Source organism: Miniopterus schreibersii, assembly GCF_964146895.1.
Source record: "Miniopterus schreibersii genome assembly, chromosome: 8".
Taxonomy (NCBI): domain Eukaryota; kingdom Metazoa; phylum Chordata; class Mammalia; order Chiroptera; family Miniopteridae; genus Miniopterus; species Miniopterus schreibersii.
This window is the reverse complement of record NC_138109.1, coordinates 62,875,947-62,903,542: the sequence shown is the minus strand read 5'-3', so window position 1 is coordinate 62,903,542 and position 27,596 is coordinate 62,875,947.

The following is a 27,596-nucleotide window of genomic DNA, read 5'->3' as shown; positions in this document are numbered from 1 at the left end:
ATGTGTATAGGTCTTTAGTTAATGGAACATCTTTAATTACATGAGCATCTATCCATTTGTAAAATTTAAAAAGGCCAAATATTAATAGTGACTACACCTGGCTGATGAGTTTATGGATGATTTATCTTTTTAAGCTTTTCTCTGATTTCTAGTTTCTTTAGTGAACATTAAATGCTTTTGAAAGCAGAAAGAAAAAATTAAATATAAAATTAAATTGATTTAATTCTACCTGGATTGCAGTAATATGATTAAGAGGTCCCTGGGATTTTACATATTTCTCTTGTATTTAAAGACCCTATTGTTACCGAAACTGCTCTTAACCTGCTACTCCTGTTTTAAAGAGGGTTTCGAAACAATTATTCCGGATGAAGGACACAGACTATTGTCCTCACCATGGATAATGAAAAATGAGGTATAAGGAGAAAGAGACAAAATCAGGGACATTGTCCCGAGTGTGTATAAATTAAAGAGCTAATTTTCCAAAAGGTTGAATTTGGAGTCTTGCAGATGGGTTAGACAAAAGAGAAGATTGCAGGGATACTTTTCATTACAGTTAAACAAAAATGTACTTAAATAAAGCAAAATGGAAGAAGATGCTTTTATATAAGTATGTGATAATGGGTATTTGGGGGTGAAATACTCAAAGGATGGTGCTGGGATAGTACAAAACAGGCACAAGCTTTAGCCACAAGAAACCTCTGACTGTAGATTTCATTTTGCCATTACCAGGCTTGAATAAGTCACTTGATCTCCCTTGCCCCTGGTTTCGTCAGTTAGAATATACACAGTTTGATTAGATGTGATCTAAAGGCCCTTAGAGTTGAAAGTCTGATTTTTTTCTACTGGTTCATGTTCTTGTGGCACAGATCAAATTATGGGAGCTTACATTTCTGAGAGTTGGGTCAAGGTCCTGGCTGATTCTCAACCAGAAAACTGTTTGGGCGTCTGTGGTGATGGTAGGAATTCTTTGGTGGTCAGTCAGCTCTGTTATTTTCTCCAGCTAAATGAAGCCAAACGGTATAGAAAGTAGGCCCAAGCACACAAACCTTTTTTAAATTTTATTTCCACTAAACAGAGCCTTTTGACTTGGAACACTATTTCCACATGTGGAAATATTTCATCTTTTGCAAAGTGCTAGTGTAAATTTGTCATGAGAACTAGCAAATGGTGATAATAGCTGTTCTGTTTTATGAAGGCAACTACCTGTCAAATATATCTAACACGCACTTGTATATGAGTGTATGTTTTAAAAAAACTAAGTATTGATACGCACAAATAAAATTATTTGATTTAAAAACACCTTCACTGAAGTACATTGATATGAAAGAAACTGTGCGTATTTCAGCTGTATAATTTGCTAAGTTTCGATAAATGTATATACATAAGGCCTCCCCAACACCAAATTAACACCCATAACATCATCCCCCAAAGTTTCATTGTTTCTCTTTGTAAGCCCCTTGCAAACTCCTGCGTGGTCAAAGTATAAATTAAAGTTCTTTTTGAGGGGAGGGAGACTGTGGATATCCAATTACTCCAGCACCATTTGTTGAAAAACTGTCCTTTCTCCCCATTGCAACTTTGTTAAAAATCGATTGCCTACATATGTGTGGGATTATTTTTGAAGTACCTCTTCTGTTTCCCTGATGTAGTTATCTCTCTGTGTGCCAATGCCACATTGTCTTGATTGATGTAGTTTTATCATAAACCTTAGAGCTAGATAGTATTAATCCTCCAAATTTGTTCTTTTATTTTTTACAAAGTAGTTTTGGATATTTTACATCTTTTGAATTTTCATGTGAGTTTTAGAATCAGCTTGCCAACTTCTATGAGGAAGCCTGCTGAGATATTTTTTGGGACTGCTTTGAGTCTCTAAATCAATTTGGAGAAGAATTTGTGTCTCAATGGCATTGCATTTCTCCATTTACTTGAGTTTTCTCTCTGTAAAGTTCTATAATTTTCAGTGTATAGGTCTTGCATATCTTCTGCCACTTAAGTATTTCATATTTTTGATACTTGTAAATGGTATTGCTTCTTTCAATTTCCATTCTGACTTTTTATTATTACTCTATAAAAATGTGATTAATTTTTTAGTAATATCTTAGATCTCATAACCCTGTTAAAATCAATTTTTAATTCTAGTAGATTTTGTGGGTAGATGTCATAGGATTTTCTACATAGATGATCATGCCATTTGTGAATAGTTTAACTTCCTTTCCAATCTGAATAGCTTTTATTTATTTTTTCTTGTCTTATTACACTGGCTTAAAGTTCCTAAAAAGATGAGGAGATGTGATGAAAGCAGACATTATTTCCTTGTTCCAAATTTTAGAGGAAATGTACCTAGTAGTGCACCATTAGTGTGGTGTTACTTGCACACATTTTGTAGCTGTCCCTTATCGTATTGAAGAAGTTTTCTTCTAGTGCTACTTTCCTGATAGTTTTTTAAAATCAAGAATGGATTTGGATTTTGCCAAATGTTTTTCTGCATCTATTGTGTGTGTTTAGTCAGTTAATAATGGTGAATTACATTGATTTTTAATGTTAAACCAGACCAATAGCAGCAGGGTAAATCCCACTTGGTTATGATGCATTATCTTTTAAAAAATGTATATTGTTGGATTTGATTTGCTAAAAGTTAAAAAAAATTGCATCTGCATTCATAGGGATACTGGTCTGTAGTTACCTTTTCCTGTAAAACAAAATTCAGAGTAATGCATTATCATAGAATGAATAAAAAATACTGCCTTCTCTTCAAATTTCTAGAAGAATTTGTGTAGAATTTGTTTTATTTCTTCCTTCGGCGTTTGATAGAACTGGTTAATAACTTTGATAGAACTGTTTTATTTCTTCCTTCAGTGTTTGATAGAACTCCATCTAGATATGCAGTTTTCTTTATGGGAAGATTTTAAGTTAAAAATTGAATTTCTTAATAGTTACAGTGCTATGTGACGATCTATTTCCTCTTGTAGTGGTTTGGAATAATTTGTACATGTGGAAATAGTGATGTGATTTGGAAAGAGATGCTCCACTGCATCACCCCGTGGGAGAATTGAGCTTTAGTACTTTAAGTCTTCTAAGGAATTTGTCTCTTTCACCCAGTTGTCAGATTTATAAGCATAACGTTTATAATATTTCTTTATTAACTATTTTAATTATTGATTTATTGACTGAATATCCACTCTTCTTTATCTGCTCTGTGGTAATGGACCTTTTAACATTTCTCCTTTGCCACAAGCATGATCATAAGGTTTGTCAATAGGAGGCACTGGAAGACATTATGCAGGAGGGACTTCTCTTTCTGGTTCCTGTTGGGGGTCAGGGCTCTGTGTATATTTTCACGTTTTTGCAGTCAGGGCTTTTGAGCAAAGAGCAATGGCACCTGGGTTAAAGAATGATTGAATAGAACCATAAAGATAGAGACATCTGGGGAGACCTGCAGATTTATCTCCCCCGGGCCATTTGTTTATATTTGTTTATATTTGTTTATGTCCCAGAGTGGTGATATACAGGGGAGTGGGGAAAATCCCCAGAGAGGATTTGTTTATATTCTGGGGCAAAGGTCTCTCTCGAGGGGACGATGGCAGGGATGCCAAAGCCTCACAGAATTTTCAAGTCTCATAATTTTTGAGTTCCTTTCTTGTGGTACAAAGCTCATTTTTATGCACAGGGTACATGTGCTCCACCACATCACACAGCGCTATATTTTGGAATAATTTGCACATGTGGAAATAGTGATGTGATGTGGAAAGAGATGCTCCACTGCATCACCCCATGGGAGAACTGAGTCATGAGGAGTGGACACAAGCTGCTCAGTATGTGAAAGTCTGTTCCCTGAGAAAGAGGCTCTACACACACACACACACACACACACACACACACACACACACACACACCCCACATGTTTAGGTATACATACACATGTGTTTACATACAAATACACACATACACACACATCTGTAGCAGGCTAACCTGTTAGCTTACAGATCTGGTAACATTTTCTAACTCCTGCGCTTGCAGACTCAGTAGTTGCAGTCGGCTGCCCTTTGCCACCCCTTCGCCGGCTGCATGCTGTGAGCAGCGCCCTGCCCCAGCAACATACCCAGAGCCCTCGGTTTCTCGGTGAGCTCACAGGTCCTGTCACTGCACTCACTGTGGCCCTGCTGACATGGACACCGATGCTCCGGGGGTTGCTCTGCCCGGTTGGGCAACAGGCTCCCCACATTCTAACCTCCTCTGCACAATATCCCGCCAGCCTTGACCCATTTGCACCCCACAGGGTTCTTTCCCCGCGGCCCTCCTGGCACCGACACTGCATACCCCTGGCTGCGCACCCCCAGCAGTGAGTGTGCTCCGAGACCTCGGTGCCCTCTGAGCTCTCACTCCCCAGCACGGCTTCCCCTGCACCCAGGAGAGGCGTCTAGTGGACTTGCTTTTCCCTGCTTGCCAACCCCTGCGGGCCAGCCGAGGCTCAGCAACCCCGCGGGCCTCTCTGCCCTGTGGTGGCCTACAAGGCCTTGCTTCAGCCTTGAGCACAGTGCCCCCTCCCAAGTCTGTCTCTCCTTGAGAGCCCACCCTCAAACTTTTGTTTTTCTTTAGAGTTCTCTTTACATCTTTATCATTACTCTCCATTACCATCAATTATTTTTATAGTTAATGCAAATTTTATTTATAAAAGACTTAAAATTAGTTATATCGTGGAGTGCGTTCATACAGAACGCAGTGAGCGCCCGGGCTACAGGGAGGCCTCACAAACTCAGTGGTTAATTATTTTTTATATCAAACCTTCTCGGTTAAAATTTATGTGTCTTCTCTACCCTGATTAGATTTTGACTGATACGTTACTTACGAAAACAAATTTGTAATCTACATATAATAAACTGCACATATTTAAAGTGTACAATTTAATATGCCTTGGACACATGTATACACCCATAACATAAATCAAGATAATCAAGGTATTCATTACCCCTAAACATTTCTTCATGTGAAATGGTGCTTCAGGGATCAAATAAAAAGAAGGTGAGCTATGGATATGCTTAGTTTGGGTTCACTGGGATCAGTGTATGGGATCTGCAGTCACTCTCATGTATAAATCACTGCTGGTCATCCTGGTTTAGCAATGGCTTCTGAGAATATTTCTATTGCCTACTGCTCTCACCAGAGTCTTGATAGGAAGGATCGGGTCATATGAACATATCCTATGGTACTGAGCATCGCCCTATGTGGCTAATGGAGGAAAAATAGGTTTACTACATATATATATATATATAGAGAGAGAGAGAGAGAGAGAGACAGACAGACAGACACAGAGAGAGAGACAGAGAGACACAGAGAGAGACACAGAGAGACACAGAAAGAGAAAGAGACAGAGAGAGAGACAGAGTGAGAGAAACAGAGAGAGAGAGACAGAGAGACAGAGAGACAGACAGACAGAGACAGACAGACAGACAGAGATAAATATATCCAGGCTCTTGTCTGTGGAAAATTATTCTAAATTTTACACTCACATGTACAAAGACTTGCTAGAGGTTTTCCCAAGTGTTCAAAAAAATTTTAATTAAACAAATAACGTATCAAGAAGCTAAAAGAATCATTTTTAAACTATCAGCAATAAAAGGAATAAATTTTGATTAAGCATGAGCGAGAGACTAAATTAGCTATCTAGTATCTTTACAAAAGAGGCCACCAAAGAGGTTGAAGCCAGAGAGTAGGCAAAACTTATTGTAGAGGTGAGCCTGTCAGGTTACTAATAAAAATGTTTATTGTCCTTAAGTTTATAGTGTTTGTGGTATTTTTCAGCTTTTACATCTTGAAATCTGTTGCAATTTATTTTTTTCATTCCACATAAAAGTTTACTGTTACACCTAATTTTGTATCCGAAAATTTGCATTTATTTTTCTTAAAGTGGGTCCCCAATATGCGTAAGCTTTGAGTTCTACACAACCTGTATCTGCCCCTACTTCCAAGCACCGTTCCACAGAACGCGTCCCGCAGAATGAATTGCCCAGAACGTGATACTATTTTTCACTCCGAGACTGTGCAGGGATTTTGAAGATACTGATGATGATGATGGTCGCAATGAGAGCGATGATGGGGGGTGATGGTTGTGATGACTAACGGCTGTTCCTTTTATTTCTATAGAACAAGCTAAAGCCATTAAATCCCATTGTAGAGTTTTCTATTAAGATTTCTTCTTTATATCTTCTCCAAATTATACCTACTATAATTTAAACTCACTTCACCTTAATCTATCCTCACTGCACAGTGAGAACTTCGGGTCAGCGTTTCCCACGTATTTCTCTATGTGGTTATGTTTGTGAAGACTGTTTTGTCAGAGGACAAAGCTTTTTCCTAGTTTATACATTTATGGTATTTAAAGCCTTGTACAAATATCTGGTTAATTTGTATTTACTTATATGCTTAAATAACTGCCTCTGTTATTACAAAAGGACAAGAAAATTGAGTACATGTCTTAGTTCCTATTTCATGTACATATAAAAGTTCATGAAAATTGTACAGGGAAGTTGAGGACAATGTTATTTCGAGTATGATTTGTGTAGTTTTTGATAATTATGTTTTCAGGTGTTTTTTGTGGGTGGTTTTTTTCCACATAAAAGCTAACATTGAAAGTGGTGTCCCTAGATGCATTTTACCTTTAGACTATGGCTAGCAATGTTCTTGTGTAATATGCCTTAACAATTATTCAACACAGCATAAGCAAAACCATAACTATACTTTTGTCCTGTTTTATTTATTTACCTGGCAAAAGTATCATTTTCTATCTGTGGTTTCCTTCTGTTTTTCATGTGCATATTCATAGTTTCTAACAGATCCATTTTCTTCTCTTCTCTCTTTATTTTCATTTTCTTAAAACAGGTTGCTCAATCCCAAGACAAACGGCTCTTTGAAAATGGGCTAGAGAAAGGGTTAAAGAATGATTGAGGACTAATTCAAGAGAGAACAATGCAGCTCCTGCTTGGAGAGGACACAGGAACTGAATAGATGGGGCTGGGGAGGAAATTGTGAGGAGCTGCCTGCATTGTCATTATCTCCCCGTTGTCTAGGAAGAGGATCGTTATAATTATCTGCAAGTGGCGACAAATGGCAGCGATAATTTACCTTGCCTTGTAACAACTGAGAGTTTACCTGTTTTTCAATGATTTCTTCTACCTACTCATCATGTCACTCTCCCCACCCCTCCATAATAACCAAATATAGAGTCAAATGTATTTGCCTGATAGTGTTCTATATCAATGTATACTTACAGCAGTAATGTGACTATTAATGTTTTTAAATGCCATTAAGTGGCGACTCATCCAAATTTTAGATTTTTAAAAAAATTATAGTTCCTACAAGGAAAAATGAGAAACCATGGGGTTATATAGTAAGCATGTAGGAAGGGCCCTTAGAGATATTTTAGGACTATTTCTTATTACCCTTATTTCTAAGTGTAGTATAAAGGGGTGTTACTAACTATGCTGCACAATGCCTTTTTTTTTTTAAACATACTTTTATTGATTTCAGAGAGAGGAGAGGAGAGGGAGAGAGAGGCAGAAACATCAATGATGAGAGAGTCATTGATCGGCCGCAGCCCGCAACCCGGGCATGTGCCCTGACCAGGAATCGAACCCTGATCGCCTGGATCCTAGGTCGACGCTTAACCACTGAGCCACACCCAGCCAGGCCACAATGCCTTTTACGTACAATTTTAATAGTGTTTAGATTTGATTTTAGTGTAATATTTTTAATTTTGCATTTATTATGATAATTCAATAGAACTATATGTAACTGGAGTTGAATTTTAAAAATTGAAAGCAAAGCATAATATTTTATAAAGCATCATATAATTAATTGTGAAGAATATTTACATAGCATGTACCTCTGCTCAGTTTCTCCTATGTGATAATAATAGTAGTTTAGCTGCCTTTAAATGAAAGTAGCTCAAGTGCTCTTTTTAAGAATGTCCCACTATTTTTGGACTTCATACTATACCTAGATGAATAAATCTCTGCATAATTTTAAGTAACACAAAATATTATATTTAGAATACTAATTTAATGAAAAAGTCAATCAAGTAAGTAATTAAGCAGCCGATAAATCTAGGCAGAAGATAAATGTTCCCAAAACAGGGGGGATATGAATAATATCACACAATGATATGTTTTTATCTGAGTGTAGCTACTGCCCTAACATTTCTGTTTCTTTCAGAATGGTCAACATCTCATGTCTATATGTCTACTTTTTATCCTCCGACCTGAATTTATTCTGTAAGTCTTCAATCAAACTATGTTCTAGACTGTCATTAGTACATTATTTTAACCATATCTGATGGTCTTCACTCAGTGTTCATTCTTCATAACATCTCTGTAGATTGTAATAGTTGTTACCATAACTGCTTCTTGAAACTCTTGGCTTTTGTGGCATTACTTCTGGGTTGTCTTCTATTGTCTGGACAGTCCCTATCTCACTAATATTGTTTCCCACTTTTCCAAATGTGCATGATCCTAGTACTCATTTCCAGAACATCTGCTTTTTCCCTCCTTCCTTGGGGAGCATCTACTTTCTAGGCCTCAACTATCATTTCTCTGTGGACAGCATTATTGCAACTAACATTTTTCTATCTCCAGACTTATCTTCTTGAATCTCCTAGAGGCAAGAAAAATGAGAAAGAACTAACAAAATTAAGGAATTAAAAATATATATATATATCTTTATTGATTTCAGAGAGAGGAAGGGAGAGAGAGAAAGATATAGAAACATCAGTGATAAGAGTCATTGATCAGCTGCCTCCTGCTCATCCCCTACTAGGAATTGAGCCCGCAACCCTGGCATGTGCCTCGACTGGGAATCGAACTGCGATCTCCTGGATCATAGGTCGATGCTCAACTACTGAGCCATGCCAGCTGGGCAGGAATTCTTTATTTTTATTTTTTGAGATTCTATAACTAATTAGAGAGTTGGAACTATGGAAATAATTGGAATGATGAGATTCTGTTATTGAAGAAAAACCTGGAGTTTATTTGATTTTTCATTTTTGCTTTCATTTAAATGAAGATTCTAGCGGAGAAAAGGGCACCCTTGTGCGCTGATGGTGGGAATGCAGACGGGGGCAGCAACTGTGGAAAAAAATATGGAGTTTCCTCAAAAAATTAAAAATGGAACTGCCTTATGAAACAGTGATTCCACTTCTGGGAATATATCTGAAGAAACCCGAAGCTAATTTGAAAGGATAGATGCATCCCTATGTTCATTGCAGCATTATTTACAATAACCAAGATCTGGAAGCAGCCAAAGTGCCCATCAGTAGATGAGCGGATAAAAAAAGCTGTGGGACGTTTACACCATGGAACACTACATGTCCATCAATAGAAGGAAATCTTGCTTTTTGGGCCAGCATGGGGGGACCTGGAGAGTATTATGCTAAGTGAAATAAGCCAGTCAGAGAAAGACAAATATCATATGATCTCACTTATATGTGGAATCTAATGAACAAAATAAACTAAAAAACAAAATATAAACAGACTCATAGATACAGAGAACAGACTGACAGCTGTCAGAGGGGAGGGGAGTTGGGGAGCTGCATGAAAAAGGTGAAGGGATTAAGAAAAAAAACCCTCATAGACACAGACAACAACAGTATGGTGATTCCAGAGGGAAAGGGGTGGGGGAGGTAGAAGAGGGTAAGGGGGGCATAAATGGCGATGGAAAGAGACTTGACTTTGGGTGGTGAACACACAATACAATATACAGGTGATGTATTATAGAATCGTACACTTGAAACCTATATAATTTTATTAACCAATGTCACGCCAATAAATTCAAGAAAAGAAATAAAAATAGAGAAGATTCTTTTTTCTTTTCAATATACATATTTACCTTTCATCCTGTGTTTAATTTTAGAGGTAGTTCTTGTGTTGTTGCACAGCTTTTTGCTGAAGGTCAATAAAATAAATATTTTCAAGTAAGTAGTTCAGGCACTAAGCAAAGACACATAGTTTTTCAAGCGATAGGAAAATTCAATTACTATTTATACCCAAAGTTATATTAATGTCACTGGGGCAAGGTCATTATTTTAACACCACTTGTGGATTTTGCTGTCGGTGATTACAATAAAATGTAGTAATACTTTTTATTTATCAAGTGCCTTTAAGCTATATACTCAGAGTGCCTGGATCTCACGTGACACTCAAGGTGTCCCTTCCTTTGTATGTCAGTTCATAACGTCACTTTCTGAGGCCTGATTAATGTTTTTGCATAGGGTTCATTTTGCTGATTACTGGGGTCACAAAGACCAAATTTACTGCACGTGCTCAAATTATCATAGGATTACCCAATAAAGTCTTGATTTTTTTAAAAACCATATTGTTCTTGTATAAGGGTAGGACTTAAAACAAATAAGAAACAGAGAGAAAAACAAAGAAAAGGCCTGTGTGAAAGACCTAAATTAAGGCACAGATTGATGTTTGTGTTCGAATGAAATGTGACTGTAAGGCAACCAGACTGAATTTTACATATATTTGTGGAGTTATTCTCATTATCTTAAAATCACACGTTGACTATTCTTGTCACCATAAAAGAGCAAAGGATGCTTTAGATTGTTGCCTATAACTTGGAATGAAGAAAATATTTCTGTGCCACCTCTTAGCCCTTAGAAGGCATTATGTTGCAAAGGTCCACAGCAGTTTCTCAGAAGTTAAAGCGGATTTGCTAAACAGGTTAATTTTCTCTCCCAATTTCATTGTGTTCACATCAGTTCTCGTTTTTTCCTGTCACTTTCTGTCTTTTCCAAGATGTTTGGATAACAGTTGTTTTACCATAGGTCCGTACCCTGGATAAGTCAATAAGTTTAAGCAATTCAGAGTTCAATACGTAAAACTGCTAATTCTCCACATGCCCTCTGCTCTGTGGCTTTGCCTTGTGGGCCTTCGCCTGCTTATTGCTTTTTCAATTTAAAAGAATTCCACACAAAACACTTTCCCACAGAGGGAAACTGTATTTGACAGTAAGGAAAATTTTGTACCAAATATTTGGTGAAAGCAAGACATAAAATCTTAAAATGACAGTGAGAGTATATGTAACTAGACAGAATCATTTCATGTTTTCACATATTTGGTATAAAAACTTGTTGAAATAGAAGACTGATATTACTATGAACACTTTAAAAATATTGCTGCATTGGAAATTGGGGATAGACGTTTAAGGAAATTATTTAAGTACTTTTATTTAAACTATTTCTATTAAGCTTATAAAATATTCCTTTTCAAATTATTCCAAGTAAATTGAAGCACTGTGAGTTAACAAATATTGTAAGTTTTACAAAAATGTTACCACATACATATTCTGGTTAAGTTTATTCTGCTGTGTTCTAGTGGCTGCCGAAACATAATATCATGATAAATCTATTGAGGGGCATTTTGGGGCATCGTAGTTGAAGAAAACGCTTTTTGCCTGATAAAGGGCAAAACAATTAAGATATTAAGAATAAATACTTTTGCAAAAGATCCAAATTTCATAACAAATGATTTTTAAAATCCCATAAAATACTTATTTAGTTTATATTTGTACTAAATTTTTGGAATTTCATTTTATTTCACAATTAGACTTTTCTCCAAGAGTCTTAGATAAAACAACAAAATAACAAACACCTTCCCCTATCCACCCCAAAACCAAGCAACTTAAGGGAAATCAATTTAATTTTATTTTTAAGAATATTTAGAACTTATACTCTCATCTTCAGTTCTATTCCAAAGTAACACGAGCGTAAGCCCACAATGTATTTATTTTCTCCTTTTTCAAATCTTAGAGTGATTGGATTATTAGTCGTTTGAGTAAAAATGCACACCATTTTTTTTTTTTTTTTAAATAAAGCAGGCTACTTAGTTCCATAGTGTACATGAAGAGAACACAGGTTGTAGCAAGTCTATTCTACTACTGTAGATGTAAAGCAGACTTAAAACATACCAGGACAATATAACATCACTCAAAGTAAATTAAATTAAAAGCAATTTAAACCTCAAAAGATTAAAAAGTGATAAGAATACTAAATGCACGTTATAAAAACCTATACACTTGCTACAAATAAACCAAAAAGTCAGCACTGAGCTTTCTAAAAATTAACAAAAAAATTGTAACCTGGGAGTGCCATAATTCACAGAATTTATATGTTTAAAAATAGACCAATTGTTCAAGAGGAACAATTATTTTGTACTAACCCCAGAAGGAAAGTTTTTGCAAGGTTTCTCATTAAGAGAACAATGCCCTCTGTGATATTCGGATAGTTGAAGGGTTTTTAAAGGTCCATAAAACATTGTATATTAAATATTCAGTAATTATTTATTATAATAAGATATATATTAACATATTCTATGTAAAGTAATATAATTATGATAATATAAATATATTAAATATTAAGATATATGTCACATTTTCTTAGAGTATTACAACAAAGAGAGTAGAGAGGTAAACTTATTTTTTATGGAGTATGTGGTCTAAGTACCATGGGCCAACAATGGCTTTAGTGTACGTCCAGCCAAGTCATTTGTCGCCACAGTCTCAGGTGTGGAGCCAAAACAAAAGTCATCATTTGGGGCACACTATCCATAACATACAACTGGCTTATAATGTATGATCTGATGTAGTAGGTTAACTCATTTAGTTCCCTGAGTATTTTTTGTAATCAATTCTCCTCTCTGTATAGAGACAGTGGCCTGCTAACTAACAGAAACCATCCAAAGGTGCATTTCTGAGACTGTTTAGAAGGGCCAAAGGGCACACACGCTTGGTTTGCCTGCATGTACGATTTTCAGGCTGCATTTTTTTCAGCCATATACCTTCTGCTGCAGAGCTTTGGAAACCTGTTGGTGCCTTCCTCTATAGAGCCAAAATCACACCCAGAGGAGCTTCTGGCGTCTTTCTCAAGGACTGAGAGGCTTTCTGTTTACCATATGTCCGCTGGGCAGGCACCTCCACTTTCCTAAGGGGACTCTAGTCCATCCCAGCGCAGGCACACAGCTCCAGGCTCAGGCTGCGCTCCACGGAACTGTTAGGGATGCCGCCTTAAGGTCCCTGCTGCTCCAGTTCTGTGAAAAGCTCACTTGAACAAAAGCGTAGTTACACCCACACACTCACACACGCCACTGGAAGGATATGTAGACTGGATGGGAGCTGCATTAATTGACTGCTTATTGCTGTTGGCCCCTCATATAATTGCTTTTACTGAATTGCCTTTTTAGTGCAGTGGCCCAGCCTACAGTGAGTAATTTTATGAGAAGCCGTCTTATGAAACATGTTGCTCCATTTAGTGTAAGAATGCCGTTGGTTGTTTTTTTTTTTTTTACCACCAGCCCCATCCTTATGAGGAGCTGTGGGAGAAAATTCTCTTAGATTTCAGAAGTTGTAATGCCTGATCTGGGCTACCCCCCCCCCCCCCCCATCCATGCTATGAATAATGTCCCTGGTTGGGTTACATTGGAATCCTTTTCTTCCTGGCTCTATCCCCTAAGGCCCTCCTTGCACTAAAGGACAGAAAATGTAGGGTCAATATGTGATCTTCTTTTTAAGGGTCCAGACCCATAGGCATCTTGTGTGTTCACTTCAGTCCTAGATTCAACTAATGTGTTCTAATGTCATTTTCCCTTGATTTCCCTTTTTGTTCTCTTAGATTTAATTGTATCTCTTCTTAGTACATTGTATGGCTTTTGAAAGCTACCTTAAATAATTTATGGATGCGAGCATGAGTTTTGAGAACAGTGAAGGTTTTGACCTTTCATTGTTACTTCCTCCTGGCCTAGGGCCCCCTGTGTTCTTAAAGCTGCTTCCACATGCAGCCAGACCACACTCAAGATTTGCCCACTGTTCCCTCTACAGGCTGTTTCTGTCCTGATAAGATGTTACCACCTTTCCCAGGAAAGACATGAAACACAGTCACTGTTGCTTCTGTTTCTGCACATCTCTCATGCTATGCTCTTTAAGCTTATAAATTTTAGTATAAATTTTAAAGCTTCTGGGAAGTATTAAATTCTGTGAGCTTAATGTTTTTGATGACTCATGTTGTCACTCAGTTTCTTGGATGATTTAATGAAAGATATGAACTCTTTTCTGAATTAAAAACATTCCTTTAATAAAAAAAAATGAAGTATTTACATCATTATTTTGATAGGAGCTGACAGTAAAGCAAAAATTCTGAGATGTGCTAGTACTAAGTATTGTCAGTAAACTCATTTCTTCTTTGTCTGAAAGTACTTCTTCCTTAAATGCCATAGTCGAGATTCAATATATTCCGTGAGTAGCTTTAGCAATCACACTTTTGAACAACTAAGATGGATATAGGAAAATCATTTTGATTAGGTTATCATTCATTCACTCGTCCATTTATTCCTGCGGTCAATAACTACTCTGCCGCTGTACTATTCTAGGTACTGAAGATACAGTGATGAAAATTTAAAATTCCTGCCCTAGTGGAACTTACAGCTTAGTCGTGGAAGGAAGATAATAAACACATAAACGAATGAACAAACAATGAAATGAGATTCCTGCAGCTGGCTCTGGATGCTATGAAGCAAAAAAGTCGCTGTGTGTGGTGATGACTCTGGTTAGAGGAATCAGGGCAGGTCTTTGATATGAGACACAAAAGTAAGAGAGGGAATCAGTCGTGCACAGATCTTGGGAAAGAATCCTCCAAGCAAAGGAAAGAACTAGTGCAAAGAATCTTAGGTGGGATTAAATCTGTGTGCTCGGGATCCCAGGGAAGTCCAGCATGGCTTGAGTGCAGAGATGTCAGAGGAGGTGAGGCTGTCTGAGGAGGAGCAGGCCGAGGGCAGGCTGCTTGGGGTCTTTAGCTGTGTGTGTCCATCTGTTGGGACCTTGAGGAAATCACTTAACGTGTCTTGGCCTCAGCCTCCCTTTCTTAAAATGAAGAGAATGAAAGCTACCTCATAGTCTTGTTTGTGAAGACTTTGCGTGTTAATTGATGTTGTGCGCTTGGAAGAATGTCTGCACTTAGTAAGAACTACATGTGTTGTCTGCTAGTAGTATGTATGTATGCATGGTACAATTTCCCCCTAGCTGACAATTTATTGCCTTGATAGTTTTAAAGCTAAATAGGTCTTGGAAATTATATTCAATGCTGACATTTTACAGATGAGGGTTTAGCTCAGAGAGGTCAAATGGCCTACACAAGTTCCCACAACTGGTAAGTAAATGTTTAGACTAGAATCTCGGTCTCTTGGCTCTCAAGCCAAGAGCTTTCTACTATTAAAAGGTGGCTTAGAATTATTTTCCTTAGCATTTGCCTTATAGAATTATATTTAGAATAGTACTATTGAACCTGAAATTTTTTGTAGAGACTAAGATGGTTACCATATTGGTATTTGGATTTATAAGCTGATGATTTACTGCTAGCTGAAAGATAGGTGGAAATAACTAGAATTTAAGATTATTCTATTTTAACTAAGATTAACCACAGATTCAAATATCCCATTAGTAGCCTTCCTATTACATTTTTAACAAGATGGATATAGGAATTTTATTTTATTATATAATTTGTTATATAATTCATTCACTCACTCATTCACTCACTCACTCATTCATTCATTCATTCATTCATTCATTCATTCACTCATTCATTTCTTCAACAGCTCCTCTGTGCCCTATACTATTCTAGGTACTGGAGACATAGGGATGAGCACCATGAAGTGCCTGCCCTCATGGAATTTATAATCTAGTCAGTGGAAACAGAATGTAAACACATAGTGAAAGGAATAAATAACTAAAAAAGGTCCTTTCACTCGTCCCAAAAATACTTTAAAATCAGATAATTAGGCAATCATTGATATCAATGTCATTATGATAGATAGAATGTTATCAATAAAATTGGAAGAGCTAATCACACTTTAAATAATGAACTCGGTTAAACAATTTATTTTTCAAACCTCAGTTTCCTAACCTCACTACCTACCAATAAACAAATAAACGGGTTCCATAAATTCAAAAATGCAATTATGCACATGGTGTTATTGAACAATAATAGTAGGGGTTACGTTAATACATGGCATAAACACTTTGTTAAACTCACTATATAGGACTAAAATTATGTTAGCCCAAATATATATTATTTGGTGGTTCAGAATAATTTTAAATTTTAACTTGTCTCTTTATACATTATTCGTTTTCAAAACGTATAAAAATTGGTTCCTGGGATAATCTTTTCTGTGTTAGCCTCTCTGTAGGAAATCTCTTACCTAGGAAAGGTTTTGTTCCAAAAGGTCATTTGTAAGCCATTTTTAAGTCATTTGCCATAGGTTTAAATGTTGGTTCATGGAAGTTTATTTCCCCAATCTTAAAGCTGAAAGGTCAAACTCATGGTGTTCCCCTGAATTCTGGACCAATTTGATTCAGGAGTAAATAGAGGAAGTGCCTACTTCTCCTCTGAGCTTGGAATTCGATCGAATCCATCCTTCAAAGCTGATAAAATTTGCCGTTTTCACCCTCTGGTCTTCCTTGCTGCACCCTTGCCTCTGCAGAGCACCCTCTTTTTAGGCCCCCAGGAGTTTTTTCCCCAGTAAAAACAATGTGTTCTTTGTTCTCTGTTTTCTATCTTATGAGAATAATATCAAAGCTGATTATTGAGTATACAATATGGATATTCTATTTTCAGGATGCTAAGCAGGCATTCCATGCTATAGGAATGATTATTTTTAGCTTTTGTTCAAATACCTATTTTGAGTGTCTAAAAAATTATTTTCTCAAAGTTACCTCCCTTTGCTCCCTAACAACACCCTCTGCTCAGTCATAGCTACGGCTGACTGGTTTTATTAAGTCCGTGGATTGTTCTTGTTTCTCGCTTTGAGATGGTGTATTTGAGATGGTGGGATTTGAAAATTCTCGAGATTTCACTCAAGGCAAGCTTAGTCTTTTAAACAAAGATTGCAAAATTATAGCAATATTATCCGATTAGTTTGGGTTCACCTTGCTTTTAGCATCTGCTTTATTCTCTAAATTGTCTTTGTGTACTTTGCTGTTACTTTAGAGAAATATACTGCATGAAATCCTAGCCTAAGCAAAAACAAACGGAAGCAGTTAAGTTTGTCCCACACCACTGCAAAGACGGTACATAGGTCTGCTGCCTGCCAAAAATAGAGGTAGTTTATAGTATGTTCAACTCCATTGCTCATATTTTTTCATTTCCTCTTTCCAGCTGAATAAATGGGGGGGAAAGAGAAAAAAATGACTGCCATAAAAAGTACATTTTCCCCTCTATGTTCAATTATGGAGGGACATCTATAAACACAGGCATAAAGCCCAGGGAATAGGAGATATTTCCGAAATGCTGTCTGATAGTCACTTTAGCTTCCAAATAAAAATTGTTTGGAAATATATTTAGGACATATGAGCAGAAATATTGACATATGGTATGTGATATTTGGCTGAGTTCGTAGATGACATATGAGCCTGCCTGGAGGAGCTTTGCTGGTACAGTAATTGTATAACCTATGAAGAGACTGATTGTCAGAAACACAGGCATTCAGGGATCTATGAGGATGTAATGGTCATGTAGGAGAATTTACTTGGTGATTAAATCGCAGGAATATAACTAATACAAAATATAAATAAAATTAATGAGAGTTTTAGAAGTTAGTTAAACTACTTTTGTTTTTATAATTTTCAAAATATGCTGTTTTCTGGGCCCCCAGTAGCCATGGCAAAAATGTGACCTTGTTCAATATCTAGAGCTGAATTCTTCTTTTCAGGCTACTTAGGATATGGCATTTGTCTGTTCATTGCAATTTTACTTCTAAGACATATGTCACATATGCTTATAGCATGTTTAAAGTTATAAGACACACAGATTTATGTGAGAAAGATTTTCAGCTCAAACCTGTATATACTTCAAAAGGAGAGTTTTGAAGAGATGGCACTGCTTATTATATGCACATTGGATTGAAATTAGGAAACTTACTTTCTGTTTCAACTCTTTCCATCTAGTTTTATGAGATTAAGTAAGTGGCTTAATTATTCTTGGATTTATTTATAGATCTCAAAATGGGAAGGTTGTCTAGTTGAATCCAAGTTTTCTTCCTCTTCTATTATCCAATGAATCCCACTGGATAATTATGTAGATAAGAAACCCCCTTTTTATGCCAAGAGTATTGTCTGAAACACCTACAAAATTATATAAAAAGTTAAGGAAAAGTATCTGAATAATTAAATTTTTTAACAATTATTTTTACTTGATCTTGTGGTATCTGCAGATGTTTCTACATTTATGATTTGGAGTCAGGAAAAAAGATGTCACCCACCTACTATAGGAAAATTAGTGATTGATCCCCGAGAGACCGTTTTCATGTAGCAGCTCTGTATCCACATATATCATTGTCAGAAACAAGATGGTATACTCAAATGAGGAAAATCAGGAGAGCTTAATGAGCTTGAGAGGACAGTTGAAAATTGTAGTTAGAGTTAAGAGTAACCCAGCCCGGCCTGGCATGGCTCAGCAGCTGAGCATCAACCTAGGATCCAGGAGATCAGGGTTTGATTCTGGGTCAAGGCACATGCCTGGGTTGCAGGCTAGGAGGCCGATCAATGACTCCGTCATCATTGATGTTTCTATCTTTCTCTCTCTCTCCTCCTCCTTTCCTCTCTCTGAAATCAATAAAGATATGTTAAAAAAAAAAAAAAGAGTAACCCAAAAGGAATGGCAAAAATTTGGGGGACAGGCAAGGGCAGGAAGACATCAATACCTTAAGCTTGCAGGGACAAAGGGATAGAGTAGACAGTGGAATCTGTAGAGATTTGTGAGTAGCTGTAGCTGTAGGAAAGGACATCTGACCAGAGCTCTGGGATTCAGTGGGGAACCTGGACATGAATCTCTTTCTAGTGTCTACCACTGGTGAAACTTAAGTAGAAGCCAGAGGCCAAAGGAGCCAGAGGAATGCCATCTGGGCAGGTCAGCTGTCAAAGCCCATAAGGTAACAGAAAAGGATCTAGAGTGGTTGTGGAGGGGCAAAGAGAGAATATCAAGTATATCCACATTTTATGCTATAGAAATGTTTTCTTATCTTACAAAAAAGGAGTTGTATGTATTCTTCATAGACATTTAGAATGACTATTGGCATGAGTAACTTTAATGGGAAAAGTCAATTTCTGATTTAACCTAGACTTGGGTATCTGTCACCATATTGCTGTAATAATATTTTTTACTGGGATCTTTACTGTATTACTGACTTATTTAAACACTTTGAAGAGATAGGCAGTGCAACCAGAACTAGGATGGGACCAGAAACATTTCAAGGTCTGTTTTTATACATTGTTGGATTTAGTGAGCTAATTTGTATTAGTGAGAGTGAGGACTTTTAAATCTAAATTTATGAGATATGGTATTATACAAAGAATAAAAAATAAATAAATAAAATTGTGAGTTAGTGTTCTGTAATTTTAGGTTTTTTTGTTTGTTTGTTTTTTGTATTACCTTTGTTTTTGGTATAGGGTAATACTGGCCTCATCAAATTAGTTGGGAAGGATTTTCTTCTCTTTTATTTTCTCAAATTGATATGTAAAATTGATGTTAATTTTTGTTTAAAAATATTGGTAGAATTCTCTAGTACAACCATCTGGGACTGAAGATTTGTTTTCAGCAGCTTTTATATTATATTTTCAATGCCATTGAAGGTGATTCAAGTCTGGTCAAATGATCTAATTTTTGGTTGAGTTGTAATTTGTGAATTTTGAGGAACTGGTCGTTTCTTCTAAGTTGTCAGCTTCTTATGTTTAAAAGTATTTGTAATATTCTCTTGTTAAATGTTTAAAATAACTATAGGATGAGTGATATCCTTATTTCATTCCTAATATGTGTGATTTGTGTCTTCTTTCTTTTTATTTTGTTAGTCTTGCTAGAAGTTTGTGAATTTTATTGATTTTTTCAAAGAACCAAATATTTTTTTATTAATTGTTTTATTGTTTTCCTGTTTTCAGTTTCATTGATTCCTACCATTATATTATTTCATTCCTTCTGCTTGTGTTGGATTTACTTTACTTGTCTTTTTATAGTTTCTTGAGGTATGAAATTTTATAATTGATTTCAGACCTTTTCTTATTTCTAATGTAACTATTTAGTGCTATCAATTTCCTTCTCAGTACTGCTTTAGCTACATCTTACATATTTTGATATGTTGTGCTTTCATTTTTTAAAGCTGAGTTCTATGTAATTTTTAACTACATTGAAATTTTATTTTTTCACCTATGGAGCATTTAGATATGCGTTGTTTAATTTACACAGGTTTAAATTACACAAGAGAATTTGTAATTTATCTTGAAGTGTTTTTATGATGACTGCTTAAGAACCCTTGTCAGATAATTACATCTGATTAATTTCAGTGTTGACATTGGTTGGTTGTCTTTTCTCATTCAAGTTTTCATTTTCTTGGTTCTTGGTATAACAATCATTTTCAGTTGTTGCTTGGACAATTTATCTTATGTTTGAAGACTCTGGGATCCTATTTAAATCTTGTTTTAGCAGAAAGTCACACTGTTCAGATTTGCATGCAGTTCCTGACTTTGGTTCCACTGTCAGTTTAATGTTTGAACAGATAAATCTGTTTGACTTATTTGATGCTGCTCAGCTTCCCCTGGCCCCTGATGGTGCTGCCTGAGGAAGCAAAAGTGGTTTTCCTCAGGATAAACCTCCAGTGTCTCTAGGTCATAGAGGAGAACTTGAGCCTTTAGGGAAAAAGAGGCTTTCTTAGCCAGAACTTGTGGCATGATCCCCTACCAGTGCCCCCAGCTGTCCCAGTGTCCCCTTTCATTCTCCTGATTCAGTCCAGCTCACCTGGTATTCATTCAGGTTCCTTCCAGGAAGGAATGACCCTCCCCAGGCTGCCTTCGGATGATACATTGGAGGTCAGGGAATGCTGGGCCTGGGTCAGTTTCCTGTATTGGGTACTGCTTGTTTCTTCTCCAGTCTTCAGGTCTCAAACTAGTTCATCTTCTTATGAAGCATCAGAAATCTCTTTTCGTGGCCTGTTATTTCCCTGTTGAGAAGTGGGCACAAACATAGCTATACCATCTTGTCTGGACTGAAGCCCAGGTCTGTTTTTTACCTAGGGAAGACATTTTAATGAAGGAAGTTGTGGAGGAAAAACTCCACACCAGGCAGAAGGAAATGGAAGTTGTGGAGCCCTCTTCCTTTGGGAGCCAGGGAGGCAGAGGAAGTCCATAAGGTCCGGAAATAGCATATCCTTCATTGTCTTTTCATTGTAACATTAGTGTGGCACATCCCTCTTGTTTATATCAATTAGCTTTTGGTATAATTGGTTTCGTGATATGTCATTTTCCCATTAGTTCTAAGAACCTATCTATGACAGTGAGGACTGAAGTGTGCTGAAGACAATAAGCACATCTATCTCTGAGTGAGTACATTTTCTGTTTCGTCCAATTTTAAGTCATTTGTATTTTTTCACTAATTCTTTATACAGATGGAGATGTATATATATAATGATAACAACACTACATTTTGTTTATTCTTGTAAGCCATTACTCTGCTTCTCGCATGCCTTGAGATTTAAACCCTTGAAGAAAAAAATCTATTGTAAAATTTGGATTACTATTTAGAAATAGATGAATTGATGAAATAAAAGGGCTAATGGTGATTATTTAATTGAGATCACAAAATTTTATGGATGCATATGAAGGGAGATATTCACATATAATTTTATTCCCTGCCCCTTGTGGCATTCTGTGAGCTTTGATTTAAATTGTACGTAAAATAAATTATTTCATGATATTAACAACTGTGGAATAATTATGTGTGTGCGTACAGAATCCATTAGTCCACCGGCCTTAAATGTGAGTGCTCTCATGCCTTTGGAAAGAAAATATCAGCCTTTCTATTTCTATTTATTTATATTCTTAAATGCCATAATATATTAAAGTAGTAATACATGTGTAACATTTAAAAATATATAATTTGCTGCACTGAAAGGGTGCTGTAAAATCAAAATAGTTTGGAGATTAACAATTTAGGAAACAAGATTGTCACAATTTTCTGCATAAAATGTTACTTAATTTGTGGAGTTTTCCCCAAAATAACTAATAAAATCTTTCAATTCAACCTAAGAGAGGCAGAATGTTCAGAAAATTTATGTTTGCATGAGACTGAATAACACACATCTATCTGTCTTAGAGCCTCAGAGAAAGAAATATTTTTGAAGTTGTGCAGAAGAGAAGAAATCTGGCTGAACAGGACAAAACTTGAACCTGGAATGCAAGGAGCACATATGTTTGCATGATTTACCAGAGGAAAGTCAAGGTTGTTACTCTCAGTGGGTTCTAATCTGCCTTTATAAACCCCTCCCCTTTTCCCACCTTTATGCCCTGAGCTCCTTACTCTGCTTCACTATTTCCTTTTTCCATTGCACAGATCACCTACTACAGGTATCCCTGCTTTTCGAAAATATGAGTTAATGTCACTTCGCTTTTATGAAGGCTTACATTAGTGCCTGTTTTTGCTGACAAAGAAATCTGAAGAGGACTTTTGCTTTTATGAAAAAAGGTGAAAAGCGAAAATAGCATTTGGTGTTTGTTTTGCACCAGCAGTTACAGAGGGAGCTTTCTCACCCCAAGCACAGCAGCGAGAGCGGCCCTGCCAAGCTCCTTCCTCAGGAACTACACTCAGCATCAAACTACCATAGCTTTGAATTTCTGTGACTTACCTTGAGCATCTGTGCTTTATCTCGACTTATTCTGTGCATCCCTTAGCAAGATGTGTTCTAAGGTATCAGAAAAAAACAAGAAAGCTCATAAGGATGTCACACTTAGCATAAAACTGGACATAATGAAACATTTTAGTCACGGTGAATGAAATAAAGACATTGTGAGTGCGTTGAATTTTGAGTCAAGAATGCTCAAAAAAATTTCCATATAAAGTAGTGGTAATTGCTTCCTTGCTTTATGCCATTTTGGCTTATGATATGTATCTTAGGAACACTCTACTTTCAGATGGCAGGGAAACCTGTATGTAATGTACTTGTATTCATGTTTATTGTGGGTTGTCTGTCTTCTCCAAGCTATAGATAGAAGTTTCATGAGGGCAAGTGTCAGTCTGCTTTGCTCATTAATGAGAATCAGTCACCACAACAGAGCCACAGTGACTGGGTGAAGTGCAATTAACTAAATATTTGTTTAATAACCAATAGCACAGTATGGGGCTAGCCTATGAGTTTTAGAATTTAGTTTATTATTACTATTATTATTATTATTTTATTATTATTAGTTATTGTAGCTCAAGTCTTCTGCAGTTAATGTTACAAGGTTAGGTCACTCTTCTGTTCTCTTTCTTAGTATAAAAATAAACTGCAGTTGGAGAGGTTTTAGACACAACATGCTAGCAAGAACGTACCTTTAAAAAACACACTCTAAAAAGTATTAGTTGATTTGCTTTATCCAAAAAGTATATTCCTTAAAAAAAGTTTAAATTTATTTTTCAATTTTTATTATTTGTTTTTATTGAGGTTTAATTGACATATAACATGTTAGTTTCAGGTGTGTAGCATAATAATTTGAAGTTTGTATACACTGCAAACTAATCCCCACAATGTCTAGTTAACATTTGTCACCATACACAGCTACAATTCTTCTTATTGTAATGAGAACCTTTAAGATCTACTCTCTTAGCAACTTTCAAATATCCAATAAGTACATTCCTTTTTTGACTTAGAGTATTTAAGTGGGATGAGTGGTTCTGAGTCTTAGAATCAATCGATCACGTTTAAACAGTTGAGTTGAATAAGAATTTTCAGTGCCAATCACAGAGAGCCTTCATTGAAGAAGCCACCCCTGGTGAGGTTCACCTGGCTCCTACCACTCTGGTATGGCGGGCAAGCGAGGACGTGTTTTCCACTTGTACATGCATTGCTTTTTAAGTGCCTTTGTTGCTTCATTTGTCCTTTCTATCTTTACTATCAATTATTGACACAGATTTCTAAGTAGCAGAGTCCTATATGACTGCTTACTGGGCATTTGGGAAAGATGCTTCTGGGTAATAGTCACTCCACTGTTAGAATTTTATTTTTAGGGGATTAGAAAGCTTTTCTTTCAAGGGTCCTTCAATATGAATATTATCTTAGAAGAGAACACTTTTAATTCTTTATTGGATTAGTGATTGACTGGCCATCTGCTGAGAGTAAGACAATGAAGAAACTGTAAACAGGAGTGGATTTAGGAGGAAGGAATTAGAAACTCTCAGAGAAAGTGGATAAACGTACTCATCTCTGTGACTTGCTAAAGTAACAAATGTTTTTGATGATTTCTGGTGCCAAGTCAATGAAATACAGGAAAATAAAGTTCAAATGCATTTGGACAAAAGCTTAATTTATCTTCTGCCCCTTTCTGTCTTTGACTTTACCATCATTTATTAAGTTGTCTAGCCTCATATTCTTGGATGTCTTTTTGACTCATATCTGCCTCATTCCCTCTACGTAGTAGAGTCCTATTGCTGTTCCTCGATTTCTCACATCTATTGCTTCTTTATTCTTTCCTCCAGTCAAAGTCCCTTTTAATTTTCTTTTAGAGTGTCATAGTAATATTCCAACTTATTTCTGGAATGCTTCTTTTTCTCTACTAGTCCCACACTTCCACGACCCTCCAAACCAGATTCATGTTCTATTTTCCAATTCTGGACATACTGCTTTCTTGCCCTAAAATTTCCTGATTTTGTCTGGCCTTGTAGAATAACTATAAACTTTCCAAATTGGCATAAATGATCCTCCAAACTACATTAACAATTTTTAAAATGATTTTCCCCATTATTATCCTATGGTAATGTGTGGAGCATATCATGGGAGCATAATCAGGACAGGTATTACATGTCTGCTAAAAAAAAATGAACATTTCTTGTGTTTTGGTCAAGCTTGATTGTTCACTGATACCTCTTAATGCTACATATGTCAACATCTCAGTCCTTTTTGCTCAGGATGTAGGAGACACTTATATCATAAAATGTTTCTAGATGGATTCACAAATATGCTATCTTTCTATTTTTGCCTATCAGTATTCCCAAAACCTTTCACAACTCCATCATAAGCCATCACAATCATGTCACTCCCCAAATCTTCCTTGTTCTCATGTCCAAATGCCCCCTAGCTGCTCTTTAATGTACTCTTGCCCTTGGTTTAGCATCTCCCAGTATGCTATCTTCCCTCTTCTATGTCGTATAGTAATTTGCATGTTTAGGAAACATTCTCTTTCTCTACAACTTGAGAACAAACTTCTGTGAGATAGAGAATTTTCTTACCTACAACACATGATTTACTAATCTATGCAATTAATTTCAAGGGTTTTTCCATTTATTTGCTTGTTTCTTTTTTGTAACAATTGCTGTTGTTCTTGCTATAGCAGGGCCATTTCTTCCAATGTAATCTTACATGGAAATTTGTAAAAGAGGAGGGAAGATAGACTCACTCTGGTTATTTTTCCCAAATATCGTCTTTCTAACTACCCCTTGCTGACTCTAAAGAATACTTATGGCTCTGCTCAATCTGGTCTGAAAACTACAGTATTCAGTTTATATGTTATGGTCAAGCAGGGAGAAGCCTTTTAATATCACCACCTCAGTTATTTATCTAAAAACTTAAATTTGTGGTTGGAATAAACTTTTAAGAGAAGAATACATGAAGATGTAAGTGGGCTAGTGGTGAAGTTATGTGTCATACCATTGCATTGTCCTTTTGACAGTTTTCACCGCTGATAAATACCATCTTCTCTGTTGGAAATAATCTAGATATTGAAGAAAAGGAAGTTAAGTGGGTGACTCAATAGAGTTAGATGTTTTCAGCAGTAAATGGCTTAGAAAGTGCAGAAAGGTTTCTCCATACTCCCATGACTTTTAAAAGAAGAGAGCTGAAATATGAGAAAGCTGGCATTTTGCATGCATGCAGGATCAAAGGGAGAGATTGATAGATTGGCTTGGGACACAGTATTCTGTTGTACTCTGAAAGGTTTGGGTCATCACATCTAGAGGCAGGAGCAGGACTCAGATAAAAATAACCCTGGCTGTGAGGGAAGAGGTGGGGTTTGGCAGACAATGTTTCTATATGTGGAGGAAAGGTTTCTTTGCATGGCAGAAGAAAGTTGTCTTGAATTCTGACCTGAAGAGGTGCTAAATTCTGCTCACCTCTAGAGCTATTGCAATTCAATTATGAAGGGCAAAGAATACTCCTAATACAAAATGATATTTTGGAAAAGGAAGAGTGAAGATGAAAGGGAGGTAAAAGAAAAATATGAGATATTTGCTCTTAGCATATAAAAATTTAGGTCTTCACCAAATAAAGCATTCTAATAGCAACTCATCCTTCACAAAACTATGTCTGCTACTCAGTTTTCCTCTTCATGTTTTTCCTTCCCTTACCATTCCTCTTCCTCTTCCTCTTCCTCTTTTCCTCTTTATTCTCTTTTCTGTCTACCTTTTTATTTCATCTATATCAGTATGTTGGGTGGAATATTTTCTATTGTCTGTTGTCTAGGAAATCCTGCTAAAGCCCTAAAACTGTTGCAAAACAGCCTGGCGATACCATTAGCTTTCTAAGTAGAGCAAGCAAGAGATAGACCCTCATCCCAGACTGTCTAGAGGTAGTCGAGCAAGCTGAGCTGCCCTAATCTAGTCACCCCTCTCCAGTCTCAATCAATAGAAGATTAAGTGTATGAGGAGGGTGCTGTAATTCAGTGACCGAGTAGAGAACGTTTATAAGGCCAACTCTCAAAGATAATTATTAACAGAGATAATTATTCATTGAATCTAAAAGAGGGAGAGAATGGCATTTTATTCTTCAGGTTAATATCTGCTTATGAATCCAGCTTTCTGACCCCTTCTGTGTCTGTGTGAAGAGGTGGAGAAGAGAACTGTTAAGAGACCCCAGGAAGGGGTCAGAAGCAAACCAGTAGTATTGGCACTCAGTTGTTTAGAGTGGTTATGAGGCTTGAATTTCCTGTGGGTCAGTTGGTAGCTGGCTGACCTTGAGCCAGTTTTCTGCAGTAGGGTGCTCCTGGGACCAGGGAACAGCAGAAGAGGCTGTGGAGAATGCTGCAGATATCAGAGCTGTGGGCTGGGGGGAGGAATCAAGCCAGAGCATTTTCCTGATACAGAAACTATAGAGTACAGTGTCCCGATTTGTGGATGTCCTGGAAAATCACAACAGAGACACTTCTCACTCAGAGGGAGTTCAAGGTTAATCGCTGTCACCAATGAGAAGACAACAAAAGCACCACATAGTCATCAAAACTTTCTCATCTCTCCTCATCCTGTACCCCAACCAGCATCGCCAGAGGAAATGAGGTCTAGGAGAGGGAGGGAGAAAGAAAGTGTGCAGAAAGAGACCACATCTACTTTCCCCATTAGGTTCCTGAACCTTAATAGGGGAGAGAAAAACATTAGAGGCTGAATATGGGGTGGAGCTGAAACCTGTCTGGACTGGACTTGTTAGACCCAGAGTGATTTAAACATATGGAATGTACCCAAGACGGTACTAAGAAGATGGGAATTCAGTGGAGCACGGTTAAAGACAGCCACTGGAGAAGGCTAAGGCCATTTCGTGTTTGTATCTGCTGCTGTC